Here is a 13,661-nt window from a genome sequence, read left to right as displayed (position 1 = left end):
CTAATCTAGCTTTATACGATGGATTAAATAGTCACCCTCTCAATCCAAGCAAATTTTACACAGCACACACAAGGATGATTTACAAAACTACTTCAAAGTTTCCTGCCACTTGCCTCTTGACGGGTCTTGCAGGATCCAGTTGCATTTATTATAGTGTGGTCCAAAAATAACTCGCATCACCCATACCACAAGCTGAACTAAAATCAGGCAGCTGAACACTCCTCTAAATCTAAGGCTGGTGATACACTCAGAAAAGACCAAACATCTATTTTTGAGCTACACAAACATTTTTGAGGAAGTTGTTCAGAGACTCTTAGTAATAGCCACCTAGGCATTGCCTTTGCAGTGCCCAGCAGCATACAGCACCTTGAATCTGGCTTTCAAAGGTGGGGGCTGCTTTTTTTAACTGCAACTCTAGACAGCCTGAGGAGCTCTGCTTCTCAGTCATCTCAACTACTATTACTAACAAAATTCCACTCAAAGGAAAAAAAGGCTCATTTCAGAGGCTCATTTTGAAAGGCACAGTCACCAAGAAAAGGAGCTATACTATTAAAAAATAGCTTACTTAAGACAAAGCAGTGAATTTATAAAGTGATGATAAACTGTTTTTTAAACTTTAGGAAAAAAAATGTTGTTCCTTTTGAGACGTGAAAGCTGCCCTAATGCCTGCCTTCTCAAAGTACATAGTAATGAGATAGAAGTGACAGGAAATATCAGAATAATTTAAACAGTATTTTGAATCCTAACACCACAGATAATTGGGAAAAAAATAAATCTGCTTTTGTTCCCCAGGTACATGAATGCAGTGACCTCCTTTGCATTTCCTGGATACTTCCCAAAAAAAAAAGAACCTTTAGCTCAGGGACATTTTTTAGTATCAGACATTTCTTTCAGAGCAGACTGAAATCTTTTTCAAGGTCTAGAGCACCCTTCTTACAGCTTTACCTTTCCCCTGCTTTTTAAAAGCTTTAAAGAAAAAAAAAGCTGTATAAAGCTTCTGAGACTTGCAACCACCAGTTTTCATAAACAGCTGATAACAAACTGGTGTACACAAGGAAAAGATGACTGAATTTCACTGTTCCTGCAGAATCCAGCTGTTGTGGTAGTTCAGCGGCATACCAACAGACAGCACTGATCCGAGCATGGACAGGCAGGAAGAGACGCGAGGACAGTAAATCAGAAAAACATCTCTCTAACCACTCAGAAGCCACACAATCTAAATTAACGTAACATAGCCTTCAAAAAAGAAACCAGGCAACAGCAGAAGAGGATTCTGGAGTTCACATTCACACAAACATAAACACCACTACCCTTGGGGGAGTAAGGAAATAAAGTACAAGCTGGCACTAACAGTCTGAGCGCAAAAGCCTAAATCATGATGGTTACTTGAGAAAAACAAGAGAAGGGAGGGGAGGGGTAGAATCAGGAAGGAGAAACGCTTTGGCTGTACCACACAGCATCTAAACAAAGAAAAGAACAGGCAAAGATGGATAGACTCTGCACATGCATCAAAAGATGGACAAATGCATGCCAGCTTCATCTCAGAAAACATACAGGTATATCAGGACAGCATTATCCTCTGAAAAAGAGCATCTCACTGCTTGCATGACACCCAGGCCAAAGCTGGTTTTTATTGGAGCACTTAACCCTCAGACTGGCTGATTTCTAACTGTACCCACCAGACAAAATAGGTCGCGAGTACCCTCTACTGTTGTTTGCCCAATACTTCCACTGTAAACTGCTTAAGACTATCTTTTATCTTACATTTGTACAACTTAAGACAATGGACTTCTGGATCTGCAACTAGGGTTTTCAGAAGCTGTGGTAATTAAACTAACAAAATTCTCAAGCTATACAAATATAAATATGATGTCTAATGACAAGAGATCATTGCTTTATAGATCTATTTTTTCAATCTAACAATCTCTGGGAGTCAAAGCTACTTTAAAGGGGACAGGGAGTTCAGCAACCCCCTTATAGCAGTGTAAATTCAAGACACCAATGACAGCATCTTCCTAGAATAAAAGTTGTGAGAGTGCCAGATCATTCCAACAGTTTTGAACGGAGCCATGACAATCCATGCCGAGATTTTTCCTGTCTTTTTGACTTACAAGAAAGAGTCTTAGAAAGGAATGACAGACATCTACCTAATCACACCCAGAAATACTAGATATCTCCAAAAACATTAGGTACTGAATTTCTACTCCAGCAATCTTACAGTGCAGCACTAACGCTGGGGTTGCCTCTGGCAACTACACATCACAGACTACAGCAACTAGTGGGCAAGGAAGAAGCGACACAAATTCAGCAGAGCCAGTTTCCACTGCTGAAACACAGGGCCAAGTTTCCTGGCTTGCCACAAGCTTGCCAGTTACATTGCAATAAAACCAAAATACTATGTATTACTGGACAGGTAGAACGTGTACAGAGATTGTTTTGATCAACAGTGTTTTCTTCTCTTCAAATTTAAGTCTCCTTCAGTTCCTCAGCTCCAAAAGTCATCCTTCTACTGCCTGGGATGGTCAAACATAAGGGAAAAAATGATTACATGAATATGCCTTTCTAGAGTGGGAAGGAAGAGCTCAAACCAACCTCCTCAGCCTGGGGTACCCCTGGGAAAGGTGAGAGATCACCATCAGTATCTCTAGTTGTTGGTAGTACAGAGTGAATATAAAAGAACTTCGAAGAAGCGGACAGGTTTGGTTATCAAGGAGGTCCATTCAAATTAGTAAATCTGTCACAATGCACACACAGAGCCTGTCACAGAATATCACCTACCTAAAACTGGATAAGAAATTATCATTTTATTAAATATAAAATCTTTGATAATTAGAAGGCAGATAACTGGAGTTATAAAAAAATGAGCATGCACTATTAAACAGATTCAACAACATTTTATATGTAAAACCTTAAGGGTTAAGTATATCGTCTCTTTAAGACACTGAACAATAGCTGTTATAAAGACGTATATCTAAGATGATTGCCAGAAAGCACTCCCTTTCATGCACAGAACTAAAGTTTATTTCAGCTGTAAACTGGCACAGTAAAGGGATATATTCAACCACATCTGAAAACAATATAAGCACACATAAAGTACACAGACTGGCAAAAGGAACCCAAACTCCTTAAAATGTGTAAATTACAGTGTTAATTTCAAAAACTATGGGGATTATATGCTTTAAGTGAGATGCTGGTTTTTTCACAACTGTTTCATTACCTTTGAAATTCCAAGAGCACCTGAAAGATACAAAGCACTTCAAGACATCTTTACCAAAACAAACTGGGGAAGTTTTCTTTCAGCACACAATAAAGTCAGGTTGGGCAGGCAAAGAAAAATCATTTAGTGCATTTGACAATTTGAGCCCTAATAAATGAGAAAGGAATTAAAGTCAGTAGGATAAAAACTAGCAATAATATTATAAAGCCAGAAAGACAAATTCTGAGAATAAGTGAACTAACTTTTGTGATAGACCTGACAGTAACAGAGTAGGATCTCCACCAACTCATTCTGCTAGAATCAGAAGTAAAAACAGAATAAAGAAAGAATAAGTTAACATAGCCCCATGTAATCTACATTTGTACAATGTAATAAAAAAATATTTAATTAGGCCAAAATTTACTTGTTTTTCTTTCCCATCATTTGACATGGCAATCACAGAATGGTTGAGGTTGGAAAGAACCTGTGGGGTCATCTGGGCCAACCTCCTGCTCAAGCAGGACCACCCAGAATCAGTTGCCCCGACAGCTTTTGAATATCTCCAAGGACAGAGACTCCACAGCCTCCCAGGGCAACTGTGCCAGTGCTTGGTCACCTTCATAGAAGAAAAAAGAAGAAAGAAAAAAAAAAAAAAAAAAAAGCGTTTTCTACTGTTCAGAGGGATCCTCCTGTGTTGCAGTGTGTGCCCACTGCCTCTGGCCCTGTCACTGGGCACCTCCACAAAGAGCCTGGCCCTGCCCTCTTTGCGCCCTCCCTTCAGGTATCTGTGTACACTGGTAAGATCCCCCTGAGCCTTCGCTTCCCCAGGCTTAGCAGCCCCAGCTCTCTCAGCCTGTCCTCACAGGAGAGATGCTCCAGTCCCTTCAGCAGCTTTGGGGCCCTTCACTGCACTCTCTCCAGTATGTCCATGTCTCTCTCATAATGGGGAGCCCCTGAACTGGACCCAGCACTCCAGCTGTGTCTTCACCAGTGCTGAGCAGAGGGGCAGGATCACCTCCCTCGACCCGCTGGCAAGGCTTCTCCTGGTGCTGCCCGGGACACCACTGGCCACCCTGGCTGTGTGGGCACATTGCTGGTTCACAGTCAACTTGGTATCCACCATGACCCTGAGGGCCCTTTCTGCAAGGCTGCTCTCCAGCTGGTCAGACACCAGCATGTACAGGTGCATGGGGGGTTATTCCTCCCACGGTACAGGACTCTGCACTTCTTGCTGAACTTCAAAAGGTTATCATCAGCCTCTTTTGCGATCTGCCAGCTCACTCTGCACTCGTGCATGCATTCCATCAGGGCCCACGGACTAGGTATGTCCAGTTTACTTAAGTATTCCCTGACCTGATCATCCTCCACCAAGGGTAATGAGGGAAAGATGTCTAAAAATGAAAGACCAGTGGCCTGCAGCAAGTCAAAACTACCTTGACTGTCAGATAAGAAAAATAATCTTAAAATATACATAAAGCACTTATCTAAATGGAACTTTATAGTACTTTCTGAAAAAAGCATAGGTGACAGCTGACACAAAACTGAGAGATTTGTTATTTCCATACATTACTTTTAAGAAATTAATATTCAGACCTCTGTGAAAATAATCTGAAGAGAATGCATAACATGGACTGCCAATGAGCCTAATCCCTTCCTCTTGAAATACCAAAACCATAACCATTCAAATACCTTCTTCAACTGGAAGAAAAATTCCGACTGACAAATTACCTATGTTAAAATTACTCCTGGTCTACGAAGCATAACAGCTTACATTTCATGGATTAATACTTCAACACTAGAGGTCTGAATGATCAGGAATAATCAGTGGATGAAGGTGCAAGATCAATAATACCTACAAATAACCATGGCTCTCATGTAGATATCCATACATTAGAGCAATAATACAAAATATTTCCTTCTTTTTCTACCCTAGCACTTGAGAAAGTTATTAGTTTTATCATCAACCTGTACATAAATGTCAGAATGCAAAAGGCTTCATAAGAAAGCTGACACATCTCAGTGCCCAGAGCTCCTGAAGGCTGATTCTATGCTAGCGCTGTTTACCGTGGGTAACATCAGATTTCATCTGAGCTCCCCACAATGACACGCTGTCTGCATCCATGCTGATGATGTATCTGTCAAAGATTTTTCCTTCTAAGAAATGCTGAGACAATGCCCAGTTTTTAATCCTAAAAGATCTTCCTGTCAAACAGGCAAGCAGAGCCTATATATGGTTATCCAGGTTGCTAGACGTGCTTGTGCAGATGCTGGCATGCATGCATGCTTTACTGGGGTCTGATGGCAAAGGTGAAACCTTTTGCCTGCCATTCTGACAGAAAAGTCAGTGATACAATACAGTAGCATTTCAAAGCAGACAAACCGAACAATTTTCTTTCTTACATTTTCTTACTGGATCTAAATTTCATATTCATCCCAGCTTGTTACTGACATGTTGTTAATGGCCAAAAACACAGTAAAAAAGTAATAAGCATTTATCTCAATGGTAAAGTGGAGCCACAGATCATTACCATGAATTCTGGTAAAGAGAACATTATCTGGTATATATAATAGATGAAAAACAGACTAAAAGGAGACTGTCCTGCTTTTAGTATTAAATATGGACAACGGTTTCTTTAGCCTCCACAACAACACACAACACTATTAGTAAGATGGTGTACAATGGAACAACCTTACCCAAAGATATTAATGCTTGTATTTAGCTTAAACTTTATAATCTAGCAGTCTTGAGTCCAATTCAGTCATATAGGTCTATTCTTGATGTTTTCCTGTTGAAAGAGTGCCTTTACTAAAGAACTGTCACGTTACTAACATCAAAGGCATGCTTGTTATTTAAACTTAACCTCCACATTAGTGTAAATTCCTTACTTACAATTTAGCTTTATTTGGTTACATTGTTATTCTTGCCAAATACACATGAAGAGCATACTAAAATTAGTAGCTATTCTGCTAGGATAAAGTCTTAAGAATCTAATGATAAATAAAGTATTATTCATCCCAAAGTGCTCTCACTGTTGAAATAAGGGCAGTAGAAATATTTTTACCAGCTAAACATGAACATTTAAACCAGCAAATTATCCCCAAAGTCCTGAAAAAACTAAGCAATATGTACAAGCAATCTTTCAGTACAGATGCAGTATTTACAATTTAGTTCAGTAAGGGCTGTGTTATTAAACCCTTCCTTGCTGGAGCAACTATTCTCTTTACTTGCATAAGGTTGGATAACTAATGAATTTGATAATGAAATTGATAATTTGATAATTACAGAGGCTCCTGAATGTCAAGAATACTAGCTTGAACTAGAACTAAACGAACAAGTAGATTTTCCCTTTCTGTTCCCTTTTAAACTTGCTTTGCATTTTAACCAACTATAGCTTACAACAGGTTTCAGTTCCAGTGATGCTGAAAAGCCCAGCTCTGCCGTTTAAAATATTCAAATATTCAGCACTTTCAAATATGTATGCACCCTCAAATACAAAATTTACAATTGGATACACCTTTCTGATCTGAATGGCAATATACAAGAAACTCTTCAAACTCTATAGTAGTAATCAGAATATTTGCAATCATATCAGATGACAGCTGCAGTGGCACATAGAAAAATCAGTCTTTCTACAGAAGACCTGACCAAAAGCTGCTACTTAGCACTTTTCCCAGTGTGCTCGAAGAACTGGCTATCAGTGGCCAGACTCAAAGATTAAACAACACCAGAGCTCTTGCGGTTTTCACCAGTCCCCTTTCAAGTAGTATCCCAAGAGTGGAACAAAGTAACTTTAAAAATAAATTGATTTCACACTTCTCATGGACAAAAGCCCAGAAAGTTCTTTTAAAAAAAACCCAGTTTCAGGTGTTTGACTGTTAAATGGTGCCTAACCTCAGCACATAATGGGCCTGGTCTAAACAGGCTTATATTATAAGACATTAAAATTTTCCACAGGCAGGTCCAGCTAACACTGAACTACACCCACAAAGACATTAACAACTCACTTTAGTTTCAGTGTGACCCTTCATTCTCTGGAAGCACAGACTACAGGTCTCCATCCCAAATCTCTGAAAGTCAAGTACAGCATATCCTACAGTCACTCAGGAAAACATGCTTTAAATAAAAGTTGCATCCAGTCACAGCCTTGTCACTCGGGCAGCATCACAAACTCCATTCCCTCATTACCTTCACGTCACAGTACTGAGCTGAGCTAATGCAGCCACGCTACCCATGACCAGTCAGCTCACTTCTATGGAAGCAGCTAGAAATCCAACTTGAGCCGTAACATGGAACATGGCTAGTAGACATACAAATTAAAAACCAGTTTTTACTTTCATTAGGTCTACTAGACTTAGTGGCCACATTAACATCACACTGTTAACACATTAAGCACGTTAAACCATCATATTCCTGTGAATTATAATTACTAAGTTTACTTCACAAATGGAACAGTTACTCCTAGGTATATGATTTTTAAATTTATGAACATTCCTTCTTACAAAGAAAAAAACATTAAACATGTACCTCAGCCAACCTATTCTAATGTCTTGGAATATATACCATGACATACTGGCTTCTAGCTCAAGTACATAATTAGGTACCACCACTGTCCTACCAAACTTTCAAGAAAATTGTAACCTCATGACCTAGGAGGAGCCTTCTGAAGTCCACATGAAGCAAACCATTTTGTAAGATCGCATCTAATGAATTTAAAACTATTTCTGCCCACATAGTTTTCAGAAGTTTGGTTCAGACTGACATGATTCAGATTTTAAATTCAACTAGTTTCTAATGATCTAAATACATTCATAGCCACTTGATGCCAATTAATTTTTGTACCAATCCTACCCTTTAGCCTACACAGCTTTTCTTCTCCCCGGTGCTTACCTCTTCTGATATATTATAGAGAGCAATCAAATCTCTTTTCAGTCTTCATTTTGCTAAGATAAACAAGCCAAGCTATTCTACTTCATTTACAACTCTTCATTTGCACCATTCCCATTTGGGTTAATTTTCACTGACTAGGGGTTGCCAGAGATGCATTTAGATAAAAGTTTCATCAATACCACAAACCTTGACATTAATACTTCCCTCACTACAAAACTATAGTTTCATTATTTGCCTTGTTTCATGACTTGTCACACTCACAATAAACCTGGAGTACTGCATCCAGTGCTAGGATCCCCAGTACAAGACAGACATGGAACTGTTAAAAATGGGATCCAGAGGAGGGCCACAAAAATGGTCAGAGGGCTGGAACACCTCTGCTGTGAAGAAAGGCGAAGACAGTTGGGGTTGTTCAGGCTGGAGAAGAAAAGGCTCAGAAGAGACTTTATTGCGGCATTTCAGTATAAAAGGGGCTTCTAAGAAAGATGGAGAAAGACTTTTTACCAGGGCCTGTAGTGACAGGACAAGGGGCAACGAAGTCAGACTGAAAGAGGCACGTTTGGACTGGGCATAAGGAAGAAATTCTTTATGATGAGGGTGGTGAGACATTGGAACAGCTTGCTTAGGCTGCGGATGCCCCATCCCTGGAAGTGTTGAAGGTCAGGGTGGATAGGGCTTTGAGTAACCTGGTCTAGTGAGATGTCCCTGCCCGTAGGAGGGGAGTTGGACTAGGTGATCTTTAAAGGTTCCTTCCAACCCAAACCATTCTATGAAATAATGTACTGACACCCAGTAAATCCAGTGGTAAAATCAAATTCTGTTTGGGGGATGCCAACAGAAAAGATGAAAAAGAAACAAATTAAAAAATTTTTTAAAAGACACAGATAGAGAGAGAAGGTGGTCTCAGATCAGACTGGTACACTGTACCCAGAACACTCACACTGCATTTTATTCCATATTCCATTTACCTCCATGTCTTTCATTATTATTTCCTCTAAGACTTTGCACACTGTCGAGGTCAGACCTATTCAAGCATTGAAGTGTCAAATTAAGAATTACTCCAAGTGAGACCACATTTTGAGAAACACAGGAGGGGAAAATTCTGATGTGACTATCTTTTCAAAATCCAGGCAAACCATTTTTTCTTCCTTTTTCATTATTCAAAAACAAACACCTGAAGTGCTACACCAGGATACTATTTAGAAAATTATCTTAACTCTCAAGACCTTGTTCATATAGAAATAAACCCAAAATATTTCTTTAATTTACATAACAATGCATTTTAAATACTTGCAAACCCTAAAATTAAATACGACACTGCCAAATAATTTACAATGTAATGAAATAACTGTATACAACACTAAAAACTACTAAAAGGCAAGAGAAGCTAAAGAGGCCAAGACCACTATGCACCACAAGATAAAGTCTTACTACCTTAAGGAAAACAAAGTTACCAGAACTCTTTTCTGCTTTTTTATTTTCACCAAGACATCAGAAACTGTCTTAGTAGTCATTTGCTGGTTTGGGGCTGGGGGCGGGGGGGGAGTAGGTTGGGTTGGGTTTGGGGGAGGAAGGTGGGTAGTTTGTTTTTGTTTGGTTTTGGTTGGGTTTTTTTTATGAAATTAGCTTATACACTTTTGTCTGGCTCATCTGACAATAAAAGCCTTGGATTGGAAGTTGACAACTTTCACAGTGGAAAATGTAATACTTATCTGATTAGTCAGTGATATTTTTTTCCACTTTACACACAACAAGTTCTCTCCAGCAGCCTCTTCCAACTTGAATTTATGGCTTGTAAACTGAGCACGTAATAACCCTTTAATGACTGATGGTCACAAAGATCTGATTAACAAACATCTCCCAAAGACAAAGTTGGTCAGAAAGTAAAATATATTCACAAACCACAGTCAAGCCAAAACAGGAACAATTTATAAAACCACAATGGACAGCTGGTGCACTAAATATTCAAAGCTATTAACTGATGCATAAAACAGCTCCTCTTGCTCATGTTAAGTTTCTACTTTTCAACTTGGTGTTGAACAATGGTACAGTGATCATGTATATATAATACAGTATTTTTTACAATATTGATTACGATGTATTACAGTGACCTAGAACACTTGCTTAGGCTATCAACAAGCAGAATGAGTAGGCACTTTACATTGATCATAATGTAAAGGTGAAGGTTTTACACCAATGACTACACCAGAAGTACAAGACTGTGAGGTTGGACAGTGTTTCTCTGTTTAGTGAAGATGCAATATTAAGTAAAACACAGTCCTACAAATTGCAGGCAAAGGAAAAACTTCCAAATCCTCACTGCTATATACCCCTATCATCACAGGGAAATCCTCCATTTTGAATCTTAAAACAAATGGCAAACTAGATCTGCCGAAATATAATCTAACACCTATAATACACCTATATTCACAGATCAATGCAACTCCCTTTTTATTAGCCAGTTTTAAATGCAATCTAACACCATGGTAGACACTTACGTATTAACATAGCATCACCTCATAAGCAATACAACACCTGGTAAAAAATATCTTCCCTTCCACTTCCTCAACATTCCCACCAATCATTCTGCGTCTCAATTTTTATTAACACCTACCATTAAAAAAAATCAAAATACTAACAAATATTACATTTGAGACAGGAAACAATGGATAGAAATACAGATACATAGGAACAGTAAACAATTCCAGGAATCCCTCTTAGATTAAAAAAAAGAAAATAAAAAAAAAAAAACAACAAAAGTCGTCAAAGATTACTTGTTAAATACTGAGCCATTCTATGGGATGTTCAATTTTTGTCATCACACAATATTCAGCTGGCAAAAATATTAAATGGAATCATTTCAAAATATCGAAAAGCCACAACCGTGTTACTAATCACTTACAACCAGTTTTTCACCTCTGCACTCCCATTGTTTAGTTTCAAAAACTTTCTTGAATGACAACACCAGAAAATTAACATCCCAATCACCTTTTTTTTAACCTGTTTTAGAAGTCTGGGACATCACAAATTTGTTGGTACTTTTGAATAGAGTGATATCATCAAGACACACACAAATACGGCACACAAAAATCACATTTGAGGACTCAGAATTCTGCCTACACTAAAAGATAACCTGGGCCAACTCTGGTAACAGACTTTGTGGGCAGGGGATGCATTTAACATTGAGCTATTTTTACCTTTAAATTCCACCTTCTCAATTTACAGCAACACATAGCCTGTGGCTTTCAATGTTACCAACAGTAGTGTAATGATTACAAAATCTACAGCAATATCTTTGTATTATTCAAAAGGTCGTCGAAATCTGCATTTCAGAATGAGATATAATACTTAAGTGAACTGCTCTCTACCTCACCTGTAAAGTCATTTGAACATATTAACCAGCTGATCATTGATTTCACACACTAACAATCCTAGATTATTAATCAGATTAATAAGCAGAAATTAAAACATCACCTGTCTATAATAATCTCTCCCAATAACTCAAACCATCAAAGGGAAAATGTATTGCACACAGACATGCTCAAAAGCTGGTTTTAGTCTGCTGACTTGCTAACATTTCTAGCCTCAAGGTAGTAACAAAAAAAAAAAAGCGTGCTTCATTATTTTGAGACATTTACAAAGTTAACATAACTGGATTTCACACACTTCTAAGCAAGAACTTCAGCAAAGGACTTCAATTTAGAATATTCAGACATTTTTGTAATGTCTGACTATTGCTAGTCAGACATCTCTGAATCACATGAAATTCAAATTCCGAACACTGTCTCCTAATCTTCCAAGGCTCATCAACTAGTGCTGATTTTCAATTAGGTGTTGCAGAATCATGTCTTATTACTTAAAGATTTAAAGATTTGGTGAAGGTTTTCTAAAAAAGGACCATCATCCAAGACCAACTTAAATACATTAGTTACAATTGCAAAACTAGCTTCTTTGACTTAACGAAGACAGCTTCCATAAAAATGCTAGAAATCTTTGAACTGAAAACTTCAAGTGCTGCTATTTAACTACACAACTCTTTAAATAAAAATTATTTTTTAAAAATGTATTCACTCACATGGAACTAATTCCAGATTATCATAACCTTCACTAGACTAGAGCTACAGACATTATATGCATCAGTCACGTGAAAAAGACCCCAGTAAGAAGCAGATGTTCCAGGTTCCAAATTAGTTGCTTTTAAGTGCCTCCTGTTTCAGTTCTTCCTATCTAGTCTCAAACCCAAACAACTTCAGATTTGAGAAGCTAAACAAAATACATTAGATACTTTCTGATAATAAGTTACACTTCTTCTGAGTCATAGTTTCTCTTACTAGCCAAAAGAGAACTCTCAGAAATCCCTTCTGCCAATAACGTATTCTTCAATGCAGTACTTCACAACTGAATTAGTTTGTGGCCCACAAACCTTTTTAAACACCTCGGAATAATCAGCTAGAAAATACTGAAAGTGCACTCGATGCTCTCCCAACAGATAGCTTTTTCTATAGTGTATTACTGCAATAATATAGTAATAGAGAGCTTTTCATAGAGCATTAAGACTGCAGTCTCATTATGCTTCAGATTTTGCTTCTGCTTAGTCTGCTCTACAGAAATCTTCCTAATATATGCATTAGCCTGAAACCAAAGTTTATGCCTAAAGAATATACATTTCATGCTCTAAGTACATAAACACACAGCACAATAAAGATCACTGACTGACAATGGCTTCATACAGACAGCATTTCTAATCTAGTATTTATTCTATATTCCCTGTATCAACGCTGTTTCATATCACACAAATACAGCTTACTTGCAGCTTGAAGACAGCTCAACATTTGAAAGCTTTGAATTAGACACAGTAGCTTAATTTAAAAATTTAAAAAATCATGTATTTTCCCTAACCTGTTCTTGCAGTAAAAATACAGTGTATTGCAAGTATTGCAATCTGAGTGCAGACACATCTGACAGCATTTTAAACACAAAAAAACAGAAGCAAAAGAGGTAAGCTCCTGCTACAGTTTTGACTCTTCTAGATGTGCAATTAAAAAATTTCAAAATTGAAGCTATCAAGAAATTAGTATGTGTGATCAGACAGATTTTGGGGTTTAATGGTGGATCAATAAAACAAGTATAGTTTGTTACAAGTCTGTCTAAAAGCCAGGCCAGCCAAAGGTATTTTGGGGGAACAGTCTTCTTTGCTAATACAAACATTATTTTGTTCTAGTTGTCCATTTAAAGATTTTCAGAACATCGTAAATTCCAACCCCTCCCTCTAAAACAATGAAAAATGAGTCTACTAGAAACGGAAGATAAAACAAACATTTATAGGATGAGGCAAGTACACGTGCTGACACTAGTCACAAGTTCAGGAAACTAACAGCTTTAAGAAAATTCTAACATTTCTGATTCTAAATCTGAAACGTTCTGAGATTTTTCTCAATGCCCCTTATGGGTGTAAAATAGAAACAGGATACCACTGAAAACTACTTATTCCATCACGTTCTTCTTAACGCCCTTACCTCTCAAGGACCACTCATCTTCGGAAGAGCTTTCCTTTTCACAACTCTCTAATTTATTTAT

General features: G+C 38.0%; 1 protein-coding gene across 2 annotated transcripts in view; it reads right to left on the bottom strand.

The window, feature by feature from the left end:
- The window catches only part of VAPA (VAMP associated protein A), a 30,277-nt gene that overhangs the window by 15,322 nt on the left and 1,294 nt on the right, over window positions 1-13,661 (bottom strand). The gene's annotated exons all lie outside the window — the stretch shown is intronic.

The sequence above is a fragment of the Falco cherrug genome, chromosome 3, assembly GCF_023634085.1.
Source record: "Falco cherrug isolate bFalChe1 chromosome 3, bFalChe1.pri, whole genome shotgun sequence".
Taxonomy (NCBI): Eukaryota; Metazoa; Chordata; class Aves; order Falconiformes; family Falconidae; genus Falco; species Falco cherrug.
Note: the sequence above shows the minus strand (reverse complement) of the source record. Positions and strands in the feature narration are given on the sequence as shown.